Consider the following 12873-nt stretch of genomic DNA (forward strand, 5'->3'; position numbering starts at 1 on the left):
ACTTGGCTTTGTTCAGCACTGGAGGAGGTCCTTGGTCCTCATTGCTCTGAGAAATTGTTACCCCCACACCCCTGTCAGCTTTACAGAGACAAAGTGCTGCTGGAGTGATCAGTTTTCATTCCCCACGTATAATTGATTGTCAATTAAATTTGAGGCGCAGAGCCATCTATACGATGTCTGCCATATGTACTTGGAAACTGGTTGATGTAAATCCAAGTCCCAGTGCAATCCAAATGCAGTCCATGGTTTAAATTTAAGGTACAAAATTGTTCTCACAGATTGCTGGATGGAGACCTTGGTGTGTGTGGAGTCCATCATTTAATGACAATGTCACTCGCATATCCTTAGAGCTGTGAGCCCTTAGAAATTAATAGCTAGCCCTTCAAGGTGGAGGATTGTTGCACAAATTTCTTGGAGATCCTTAGATCTAGGTGTATTTCCCAACTATCCTGCTGCTGCCAAGGAGTTTACCTGGCCTTGCCTGTCCCTGGAAGACACTTACAGATGCCTGGGAGCCCAGTTTCTGGACTCACCATACAGCTAAAGGTGAGTGTGTGTGGTTATTACTTGGGTGGCAGAAAATGTGCTTTTGTAGTGGGCATGGCTAATGTGTCCTCAAAAGATTCCTTCCAGTGGAAGCATTGCAGCTTCTGCTGGAATGGCAGGAGTCTGGGCATGCCAGTTGAAAATCAGTTTTTAGCACAAACAAGTAAAATAAAAATGAGTGTAAGTTATTTACATACTCAGCCTCCTGCATTCCTGTCCCTCTGTCAAAAGTTTATTAAGACAGAGGTGGAGGGAAGTGCAAGAAAACCATATTTAATCTACTTATCCTGAGATTAACTCCAAAGAGCTTCTCTATCTCTGCATTTAGTTGACAGACTGTAGATGCTCACCTAATCCATGCAAACTACCCAGATTCATTGCTAAGCCCTTTGCTCTGCACAGCTTTAATCTCTTGTGTGGCCTGAATGCCCTTTTTGAGCCCCGTTGGGTAATATTCAACTCTGGAGACTTGTTTAGATCATGAACTTGATTACCCATATACTTATAACATTTTCTAACCAAGCTCTATTCAGTCACAGAACTGGGGACTGTCACCTGCAACACACTGCCTGCTTTTGTTTTGAGTCTTAAGTAATGAGGGTAAGCATATTATTTAGGATGCTAGAAGCTGTCTTCCAGGTGCAGCCTGGCATTAAGAAAATGGTGCTTCTGTGTGGGTTTGAAGTCTCTCAGATGAAAAATCACTGAAACCAAAATACAGAAACCTGGCTGAGGGTGCCACGTGCATGGGTCAGGGGACAGCCTGAGGGGTGAATCTGTAATATGCACAAATTCTGGAGCGCAAGCCTAAGGCTGAGCTTCAGTCCAAATGTGCTGATTGTTTACATTGCCACCCTACATGCAGAAAGTCCTGCAGTGAGATTTGGGGTGTCCTTTTGTAGTTGGAAATGGGATTTGTAGATAGCATGAGCTTCTTTGAGGAATGGCTATCCCAGTGGCCATGATGGGAATGTATGGGTCTTCAGCTCACTGACTCATAGGTGCAGACAAAAAGATGGCAAGGGTGACAGTACTAGCTCAGACCAAAGCTCCATTGAGCCTGATGGTTTCCCTCTAGCAGTAGCCATTAATAGAGGCTCACAAAAGGGTATAAATGCAGAGCAAAAATGCAGAGATATTTACCTGACCTGAAGTGAGATGAAACCAGTATCTCAGTCTTTAGACATACAAAAAAAACTTAAGCTGGAGAAGAAGGCAGGACTTCATGGAGCATGTAACAGGATCTGCTGCCATGCAGCAGAACAAGCTAACCTGCAGCAGAGAGGGTGAGAGTCCATGGATCATAAGACAAAGCAAATAATTGTAGACAAGTTAAAATTTCTCAGGATGTCATAATCTAAATCCACTTCTGAAGAGATACCTGAAGTTTTTAGGGCTTTCCCTAGACAAAAATTAAAGAATAGGTTTGTTTTTCAATTCTGAACTAAAGTTATAATCTATTTTCTGTTCCCTTTTCCCTGTGTGTTTCTTCCTTGAGCTCTCAGTATTTTTCCTCAAGTTCTGCAGCAAGTATGTCAAGAGGGACAACAATCACCAATACTCATTTAGGGACCAATGAGCATTTTGGGTGGCAGTCTGAGGGTGCTGGACAGAGATGCCAAGAACATTCCTCAAAGCCTAACCAGGGCACTTCGTGGATTCTCTTTAAACCTAAGGAATTTTGGGAACACCCACATTCAGTGTTCAACAAAAACTTGACATTTTGGCTGGGTAGAGCACTGGAGATGGGTGGCTTCTGTTTGCTGATGGGTATATGTTTGAAAAAAGCAAAATGCATGTTAAAAAAAAGCAGAGAATTCAGCAATATTTTAAATTGATTCCAGTTAAGTAATTTCTAGATATTTTATGATATACCTGTGCTTTTTTGACATAGAAATTGTTTTGCATTGATCTTTTTCATCACTATTGAAAGTCTTGAGGTGCATGTATCCAGAAGTCATGCTTTCTTCAATGCAGACACATAAATTTTATCTTAAAGAGCTAGTAATAAGAACAACTATTTCATCGTACCTCCTCTCTTCAAATGTGAGGTGAGCACATTCCATTTCATAGCCTTCATTCACTTGCTACCTAAGGGTTGTCAATTATGTTATGCTATAAAAGTCACTGCACTTAGGGGGCTGTCAATCAAGTCAGTTGTGAGAGAGATTTCAATAATCATTATTCCAACAATATTAATCAAATATAAAAATAAAATAAGTTTACAGGACAACACCATATACAGAGAGAGATCATATTTCATTTTATAGTGAAAATGTTTTGGGCTGAGCAGAGAATCAGTAACGGTGAACAAAAAACAGCTGGAGATATTTGAAGATACAGCAGTGCCCCCTTTCTTGTTCCTTCCTACATCTTTCCTTCTCCCTGAAGGAAGGTGTTACCCAAATCTTTGCTGTACTTTGGATCATAGCCCTGCGTCTGTTTCATCTTTTCTTGAAAGTCCAAGAGTTTTTGGTCGGAATTTTTTTCCCACAGATTGTGGGAGCACCGCAAGGCATTTTGGGGAGCATTCTTTTCTGCAGTATTAGGTTCCAGCTCTGCCATAATTTATGTGCTTGAGTAGCCCCCACTGAATTTGCTAACAGTTCTCAAAAAGAAAGAGAACTTGTATGGATGTGATTTGGAGGCATCTGAAGATAGTTTTATTCCACATGGATGCCAGAGTCAGCCCAAAGAGATCCAAATGCAGTGTCTGGGCCTATTTTTAGTTGGCAAGTGTTTTCAGGCTGTGTAATGTGTCTTTGTCATTTGTCTACCATACACTTTGCCTCCATATGTTTACCACTGTTGCTGTTGCTGATTCAGTATTTCAATAATAGAATAATTTGGAGCCATTCTTTAGGCTACGGTTTACATCAGGTTTTTTTTTTTTTGTCTCTCTATAATTAGACTAATGTCATTGCTGATCCTAACAGCAGCTTTGAGTCAGAGCTGACATGAGATCCAGAAGCTGTGCCTATACTGCTGAATGAATGAAAGAAGCCTAAGAACTGGCCTAGAGATGAATTTACTCCAACTGAGTCACATCAGCATTGATTAGAGCCACCTCCCCTGTACAGTGGAGCTGCTTGGAACAGCCCAAAGTAGAACCAGAAATACAAATAATCTCCCCCACCCATGGGCATAGAGCAATAGTAGTTTTATCTCCATCAGGGGGAAATTTATTGCTATTCCCATTACTTAGCCTGTTCAGATTTATAAACTTTTCATTATTGATTTTTTAAGTACCAGAGACATATATTCAGAAAAAATAGAGGAAAACAGTAGTATTTCAAATGGTATATGCTTCCCAAGTTTCATTTATAGGCAGGGAGTAGACACTGTAAATCCTGTCTGTGTCACCAAATAACCAGAAAATACATCTCAGAGCATGGAGACATGCCCTCCTGGGCCAACACAAGGGATTTGTCAATGTACAGTTTATGGATGCTGTTGCAAGTTGTGCACTCCATCTGTATTTTTGTCAGACTGCAGACTCCATTTTAGTTTTAACTCTGGGATGGACCTTCCTGTAGCCTCCTGTCTTTACTGCTGGATTAAAATTCATTCAGGGCCCCTTCTGAGGCCCCACTTCCAGGGAGTCCAGGTTGCTGAAGACATACATGGTCACCTTGACCTCAAAATATTCTGGCAGGAGACTGCATTCATGTGTTGAAATATGGATGGGAACTGAAAAGTTTTAGAATAAAAGTAGTCCTCTTGGTGTCTTTGGAGCTCAGGAAATGGCAGATCCTGCACCTAACACTTTTCTGTGCTTCTTGGAGGCTCTACAGAGGACAAAGTGCTCACTTAGAACTAAATTTCTCTTCCCCTCAAAGTGAAGGTCATGACCAAAATACTAGCCAATTCAGAGCCAAAAATTTATGTTAATAATGAAAATTGTCCTTTGGACCAGACTCTGAAGTAACAAAGCACAAGAAAATATGACTTTAACATGTCAGGTTTTAAAACAGCAGTGTAGCAGCAGAAGCTTCTGAGTCATCAGGGCTTCCACAGAAACTCTAAAGAAACACATATGATCCATCTTTCAGAGAAATAACAAGGAAAAAGAATGACAAGTTTAATCTGGACTAAGAAAAACACCAAGTGCTGCTGTTACATTGTGACCTTTATATTTAAATAAAGAAAATAATCTCCCATTTCTGCTGCAGAATACAGAAGCAAGCCTTTTGTGTGCCTGTGTTGGAGCTATTTAAGACATTTTTGGAGCTTTTGCTTTCCTTTATGCTGACAACTATTTAATGCTTAAGGTTTTGTTCCTGCTATAATGTTTCAAATACTTCATGTTAGGATGTCAAGGCTATAAAGCAAAACCAAATATCTAACATAATACAGATGTATTTCCCAGATGTTCTGAGGAAAGACCTGACCATTCTTTTTGGCTTGTTTATTTCAGCAACCACAGCACTACCTGTGGTCCTGTGAGTGCCAGTACCTGAAGAGTCATTCCCATCCTGGGAAAGATCCTTCCCATCAATCTGCAGCACAAAAGGAAGAGTTTAGTCCACAATAATCCCGTGTGGGTATGCTTGGAGGGAAGGGTAAGTACAGGAAATTTCTTTAGCGTTCAAACACCTGTATGGGAGCTAACCTGAATGCAGAAGGAGTACTCTGCTCTGTGAGAGCTAGGCTAGTGCTTGGATAATAGTTTTGCCTCCAGGCATTTTATGCTAGCCTTGAGAACCTGTCAGCCATTGACCACTTTGGGCCAATTTCCAGCAATAGAAAATATTAGTGACGAGAACAGTAGGGAGACCTATTGAATGCTTTCTCTTCTCAGCTGCCTGATCTGCAGGTAGAAAGGCAGCCTCTGTTTTGACATGGTTTTTCTCTGCCATCTTCAACCATCAAAGAAAGCACTTAAGAAGGCAAATGATGCAGTCTGGAGCGAACCCATGAAATACTGCACATAATTAGGATTATTATAAGTATCAGCAGAAACTGCCTGAATCATCACTGCCTTACACGTGAGAATCTAATGCTGCATGTCATCCTAAATCTGAACATCTGCAGCAAGCAACTGTATTTCTCAGATTATGGTGAATTTGTTTTCAAATGGGAGGCAAAACGGGAGAAGAAGTTTGTGGATTTGGAAGGGAAGGGCTTTGGAAGGGAAAGAGAGAAGAAATCTCCAACTTCTGTAAGTGAAGTCACAAACGAACTGATTTACTTACTTACTGATGACACAAGTTGTGTCATTTATAATGTGCTGTCACAATCCAGATGAACATGGTTGGCTGGCAGGAAATTGTCCTGAACCTTGTGGAGGTAAGTAGGCTCCAGATTATTTTAAAGATGCCAGACATTTTGTCTCTTTGGCCATGCCTTCCTAGTCATTTATAAAGTTATATGGAAAGGTCAGTCTGTACTTAGATATACAATATGATTAAAACAGATCAGATTAAATTATTTCAGTTTACTTAAATAAAAGCAAAGCAAAATAGAAAGCTTGCGAAATATCTCCTGGGAGAGGACTTCAATGTCCTCCACTAATGAGGGATCAGATTGCTAGTTTTCCATTCTTCTGGATATGCTGGGTTTTTTTGTTTGTTTGTGGGGTTTTTTTGTTTGTTTTTTGTTTGTTTTTTTGTCAAATTAGTTTCGTTAAGAGTTTCTGTTGGAATATAGAGATTTTGGGAAAATATAAAAATAATTTTATTTCAGAAAAAATTGTCTAGAGTGGAGTTGTCAGGGAAAATATGATACTATTCAAAATTTAAAGATATGGTTTCAAACACTAGAAGTAGAAGTGAAGGTGAGTGTTTTGTGTGATCTCTTTTGTGGACCAATTACATGGAAATTTTTTCAACACAACATTTTTCTCTTTGCCCTAGATTTTGTATTTCTTACATGACTCTCCTGTTGGCACTCTTTCCTCTACATTCCCATAAATCTAACACTGACTGAGAACTTCAGGGGAAGTCTACAATACTTGCCCACAGTCGGTGGCATTATTTGGCATTTCACTCTTTCCCGTACTTGACAGAGAGTTCAATCCTTTACTGATCCTGCCTGTACAACCTTGCCTTTACTGATCTGATTTTCATGAGTCTATGGAAAGTATAACACTGATCTTGTGGCTGCTGGATCAAATTCTGCTTGGATAGCTTTTGTATGCTCATATTCCTTGAATTTTCATTCTGCTAAAATAGCAGAACAAAAGATGACCACGTTTAGCAGTTCTGGGCCCAGCAACTGTTAAGAGCAGGACTTCCATCCCACTGCAGGCAAATGTCACTGCATCTGTCACAACTAAGCAGTAGATGGATTTAAATAAAAGATTACTCTGGTTTTTAAAAGTGCTTTCCTGTCAAATTGTCAATGTTATCTCTCTTCAGGGCAAAAATGTTGTTTTGGGTGCATTTCTCATAAAAGGTCTGATTCTGAAAATGCTCAAATCAGTAACTTTACTCCTGTGAATAATATCCAAAGAGTTCTTCCATGGTTAGGCATTTGGTTATTGTTCCTTAGTAGAAGTACTTTCCCTTGGCACCTGAGTAAGTAAAGGATTGGGAGACAGAGCTGGCAGAAATATTCCTTATGTGCCTGGATCTATCCATTTCTCACAGCTTTTCTTGACAGGAAATTATTGTCTTGATATGGACATTTTCCCTCCTACGTTGTCAAGGCTATTCCTTCATCTTGACCTGATAACTCTGACTCAAGCTGATGGAATATTTTAAGAAATACAGTTTTACTCCTAAACAAGAAAGCTCTTTGGTGAGGAGCTTTGTCCCACTGCCATTTCGTACAGTGGGAAATACACTGAAGAACATGACATTAAATGAAGAATTGCTTGGTAAAGTATTTGTACACTCAGAATAGTGCTGTGATCATTTTTTGAACACCTTATTGGATAATCAATTGACCTTGCAATGAGGACAAGACCTGGGAAAACAAAATTTGGTTTACTTCTTCCTGTTTGAAGTATTCTACCAATGATATGTAGTTTAATTGTTACTTTAAATTTTTTATTTAAGTTTCTTGAAATAGGTTTTTTTTACAGTCTGACAGCATATGCTAGTCTAACATCTAATTATTTTGAGAACGTTTGCAAATACATATTGGTCTTAGATTTTTTCCTTAGATTAGTGCAAATATTTTATGTACAAAGTTGGAGTTGGTTGAAATTCTTAAGAGAAAGCAGTTTTCTGTGATTCCATCTCACTGGAAATCAGATGTATTTTTCATTTTCATTCCAGTAGTGGAACAAATCAGGTAAAATCCAACCTACATGATTTAGTCTTCTCTTTACAAGTATTAGAGGACCCTCATAGATTCTCAAAACTTTTTTGCAATATTCAGTAAATCTCTCCATAAAGGTTTAATTCTAGATTATGGTAATGTATATGTTTTAGAATACTTAGAATAGCTTGTCACTATCACTGAGTGATTGCACTGTAGTTTCAGGTAGTGAATGTAGTACTCAGAAAAATCTAACCTTTAGGAATCTTCAGAAGTTAAGTTTAAGACAAGTGAAGCCAAGTAACAGAAATACAGAGGAGATTATTACAAAATGGAACGTAAATAGGGCTGCACTGTTTGAACCTGAAAAATTTGAATTGTGAACAGAACCTGAGGAACAGGTTCTCTGGGTAAAATAGATGTTATCAACAAAGACAGAAAATAATCTAATATATGCAAAAAATGTTCCCCTGAAATTCCTTTCAGAACTGAACCAAAGCTAAGATTCTGCTGCCATATTCATTTAAAAGGGCTTCTTACACTTGTTTAGGATTAATGCCACAGTAGTAAGTGCCATTCACCCCAAGAAGGGATTTCCAAACTGGGTCCTAACAATTTCTGGGATAAAATAAATGGAATTCTTTCAGGCCAGGGGCCTGCAGCTTGTGGTGAAAAATGGCAGCTCTGCCATGCTAAGGGACCAACCTCAGGAGCCCTGGAGGTCACTCCTGGCCATCAGAGAGGCATCAGGTGCCTTGTCAGTGTGACAAGCATGGGAATGCTTAAATGCTATGTCTGGGCTACCTTTTGTGGCTACTGGACAATAAATAATCAATTTACACTTTGAGGTTACGTATATGCAACTTGTAACCTCTTTGAACCCTCCTAAAGTTGTCTGAACAAGATGCCCCCCCCCCCCCAAAAAAAAAAGCTGTAAAAGGAAGTGGGCAGAGAAATATCTTTTGACTATTTAAAAATATGCTGTTTACACCAACATACATAGTGTTGGTTTAAGCTAACACAAATCAGATCATATCCATCAAAGATAGTAATAAAAAGAGTAATTAATATTCTCTCTTTTGTACCTATTTTGTGCTTGTTTTGTAATGTATGCCAGATGGAAGCCAAATGTTTTCAGAGAATCAAAAACAATTTTATAAGAAGATGGCTCATCTTCCCTAAATACCTTTTACTTAGACTGCCAGTTATACTTACAATTTTAATCTATAAAAACATTACTGTTTGAATATGGTAATATTTTGTGTAACCAAGTGAATCCACATTCTTGAACCTTCCTCCATATTTCACATCTGAAGATTCTTCCTTGTAATACAACTACCTCAGTGTTTCACTTGTCTTTGGAAAAATCTAGAAACCCAGCCACATAAACAGTCTCTCTCTCTGCTAACAAGCTGTTCTGGTCCTATATATGGTAGATTTTCTTGATTTAGATCAAAATCTGCTTTTTTTTTTAAATTTGTTTTATTGCAATGGCAATTATGAATTATGAATAATTCTAAAACAAACCAATAAAGATGTCTATCTTCTTTCTTAGTTAAGATTTAAAGAATTTCTAAGTCAATATTAGAAGGAACGAAGCTGAAGATATAGAAATAAAAGATCTGAGTGAAGTAGAGCAGAGAAGGACATTGATTAAATAGGCTTTCTCTTAAGTGACAATTACAAATATACATTTAGGAGTGAAAATAAACAGATGGCAGTGGGACAGAAGCCTACAGCAGAGAGGAAACTCCCCTGTGTATACAAAACATCTAAATAAACAAGACTGAGAAAAAAAGTTCTTATTCATACAACCATGGAAATAGTTTCTTGCAGACATACTTAGCTTGCTTAACCAGGGTTTCAAAGCCTCTAATACCAAAAACTACAAAATACAGAATAATTATATTTAATTTTAAAATTCAATCCAATATTTCTATAGGCTACCACTAAGAAGGAAGGGAGAACCAATTACTTCTTAGAAAGCATCTAATGCATTACCTGGTATGTCTGTGCCCATGTAACAGAGATAGCTCCAACCTCTTAAAAATAAATGAGGAGAAAGTGAGAAAGTGAATGTATCCATAGACAGAAGACTTTTGTTTGAGAAGTTCTTATACATGTCAGCCCTTAAAGAATTGTTCCCAAACTAACCATTATGATGATTTCAGGAATTTCATTAGGAATTTTTCTAAAAATTGAGAATATGGTTTTTGAATGGTTACCATAATGGAGGAATGGTTTATAGCAAGTGTTTTTGAAGCAGGCAAACGCTTGCTCTTTGCTAACAGAGAAGAATGTCTAGAGCTTGCATAGTCTCATGTCAGAAGTACAAGAAAGTATGGAAAGCTAGGAAGTGGATAACACTACTGTTAAATTGTACAGGAGGCCATATCATGTATACTTTCCAGTTCACATTTTATGATGCCAAAAGTTAAATGCATAATATGAAATTTGCAGAAGCTGAGCTATATGGTGATTATGATAATTGGGGATATTTCTCTCCAGGGAGTGAGCTCTAATAGATAAGGAGTGACTTGATGTTAAAATAAAAATCTCCCTGTGCATTGATAAATTAGATAAAAGATATACAGGAGGTTTATTGCACAGTAGTAAGGTACATGGTTTGCACTTTCTATGGGTCACAGTATATCTTTATCAGCAACAATATTTGTGCTTACTGGAAGTTAAGGCTGCAGCAGGACATACCCTCTTATCTGAAAATTACAGCTATGGAAATTAACACCTAAGTGGTAAGATGCATAAACCTTTTTATTTTCATATTGCCTACAACAGCAGCAATCCCATACTCCAAAGTTCTTCCATTTCTATTTCTGGTAGCTACCAAAAGCTACCTCATTTTCATTTAAAAATGTAACTGAGGCTAACAGCAGCACACACAGGTGAGGTGTTTCTCTCCAGAGACATGCAGAGAGTGCCCTGGAGTTCTGAGGAGAATTGGAGTGGCCTGGCTCATCATCCACCCTCTGGGTATCTACAGACCTTTGGGGAACAATGTCTCACATCTGATCCTGAATTTCTGCAGAGGCTGAGTATGTCTTGAGTTGGCAGGTCCTTAGGCTCTGTTCCATGGCAGAGGAAGTATCTTGGCACAGTTCTGGCACTGAGGACAATTTTCATAAAGTGGCTTGCAACTATATTAATAAAGGTTTTACTCTTCAGCAAAGGGCAGATGCATCCAAATCACCTGCTTGAAGTGGTGCCAGGGCTTGAACTATGTTTGGCAAAGTCCTGCTTGGCACAGACCAAAGCTGTGCCAGGAACTACTCTAACAGTGTAGTTTTACAGCACAGCTGATGGGCTTCCTCTGCTCCTGGGCATGCAATGTAGCATGGAGAGCATGCAATGTAGCAAGGAGCTGTGGCATAACCTGACATTGCTTCAGCCCCAAGATGCAGCCAAGGTTTAAGTTGCCTGCTGCTTTGCTGCTGGATGAGTACTAGCAGAAAAAAAACCCACCTGTGGTCTGCATGGCAAAGAGCAATGCTTCCCTCAGGGATTCTTCTTCCCTTTCTTCTCCAGCCCACTCCAGCCCTTCCTGGCCCTCTGCCTGCTGCTCTCCTGCCCTCTGCTGCACTAGACATAGGCCAAGGAGTGTGATGAGTGTGAGCTTCTATGTCCTGGTTTCAGGCATATTTAGGAGAAAACCTCTATTGATTTTAGGACACTGGGGCCCCTTTGCACAGGCATTGCTTTTGCTGGAAGATATTCTCCTCCTGGTGCTGGCTGAGTGGTCTGGACTTAGAAGGGGGTGACTGTCTCCCTTGAGGTGCAAAGGTGTTTAACACTTGGTGAGGTGATATTTGCCCTGATCCATGGGGAGCTGGCTTGCAGCACACACTTCTAGAGCTCCTTCTATTCAGATGAGATCAGAGTTATATTCTCAGGATGCAGCCACTGGACACTGGCTATTGGGCTCAATCATGGGTATATATAAGTAGAATAATATAGATTTAGAATTAAACTAATTAAGCTGTTTCTCCTCAGGAACTGATGGTATTTTGCTCAGTCCTGAGCTACCTTGTGTAGCAGGTAAGAATGGTTTCCTCATGACCTTTGGGCTGAGGAAACTGATAGAGTTTTTAGGTTCTGGATGTTTTAAGTGATGTTTAGAGTTAAAATGAAGCTTTGTCAGAGCCTTGTCATCAGGCCTGGTAGAACAACTAGTTTTTGAAATCTGTACGGACAGACTCAAGCAAACAAAAAAAAGCCTGTATAAACCAATTGGCACAGAGAATGCCTTCCAAATTCTGGGAAACTGCTCTGAAGTTCACCTTCTGCCAGACTCCTTCTTTTTAAAGAAGAGACTTCTAGCTCAAGTCCCTCTGCTTACTTCATTTGATGCAGTGTGACACGAAGCAAGCAGTTTAAAAGTTGAGTCAGTTGAGCCAATGTTCATAAGTTGACTATATAAAAGAAGACCAAGTGTTTTTTTCTGAAATCATGTTCTTAACTGACTCATCAGAGTTATTTTTATTATATTAGGTTAGAGGAATATGATGGTGGCATAGTAATAATGCCTTTCTCTCTCAATCAGCCAACCTGTGATACTTGTTTGTTGTCTTTGTAAGTAGTTCAATTAATGACTTATATTTTCTCTATGTAGATGATGCAATGTCAGAAGCCACTTTCCACACAGTTTATTCAGAGATTGTATGCCATAACATTGCTTATATGGATATGAATATTACTTGAGTTTCCTATGGCAGAAAGATAGTCATCTCAACAGGACAGTAAAACAGGTGATTACTTCCTGAAGCACCTCTTTAAATCAGAAATCCTCCTGATAAAATGCCTTTAAAAAAATCCTTTTCATGTTAGACCATGTTAGACCATTTTGAAGGTTGATCACCTTCAAAAACTGTAGGTATGGTAGTAAAAGGAGGAAAACATCTTTCTTCTTTCCATTGGTACTTCATCCTTGGTTAAGTCTGAAGTTTGAATTTCATTTAATAATTCATTCAAAGAGATCTATTTTTTTTTCAGAATTGAGAAGAAAACAAGGATGCTGAAAGCCTCCTCTCAGTCTGGACTGCAATTTTTTGTATACGGAAGCAAAATGTTTGATGTCATTCCTGAATAATATTGAACAATGTTTTA

The sequence above is a fragment of the Heliangelus exortis genome, chromosome 1 (assembly GCF_036169615.1).
Source record: "Heliangelus exortis chromosome 1, bHelExo1.hap1, whole genome shotgun sequence".
NCBI lineage: Eukaryota > Metazoa > Chordata > Aves > Apodiformes > Trochilidae > Heliangelus > Heliangelus exortis.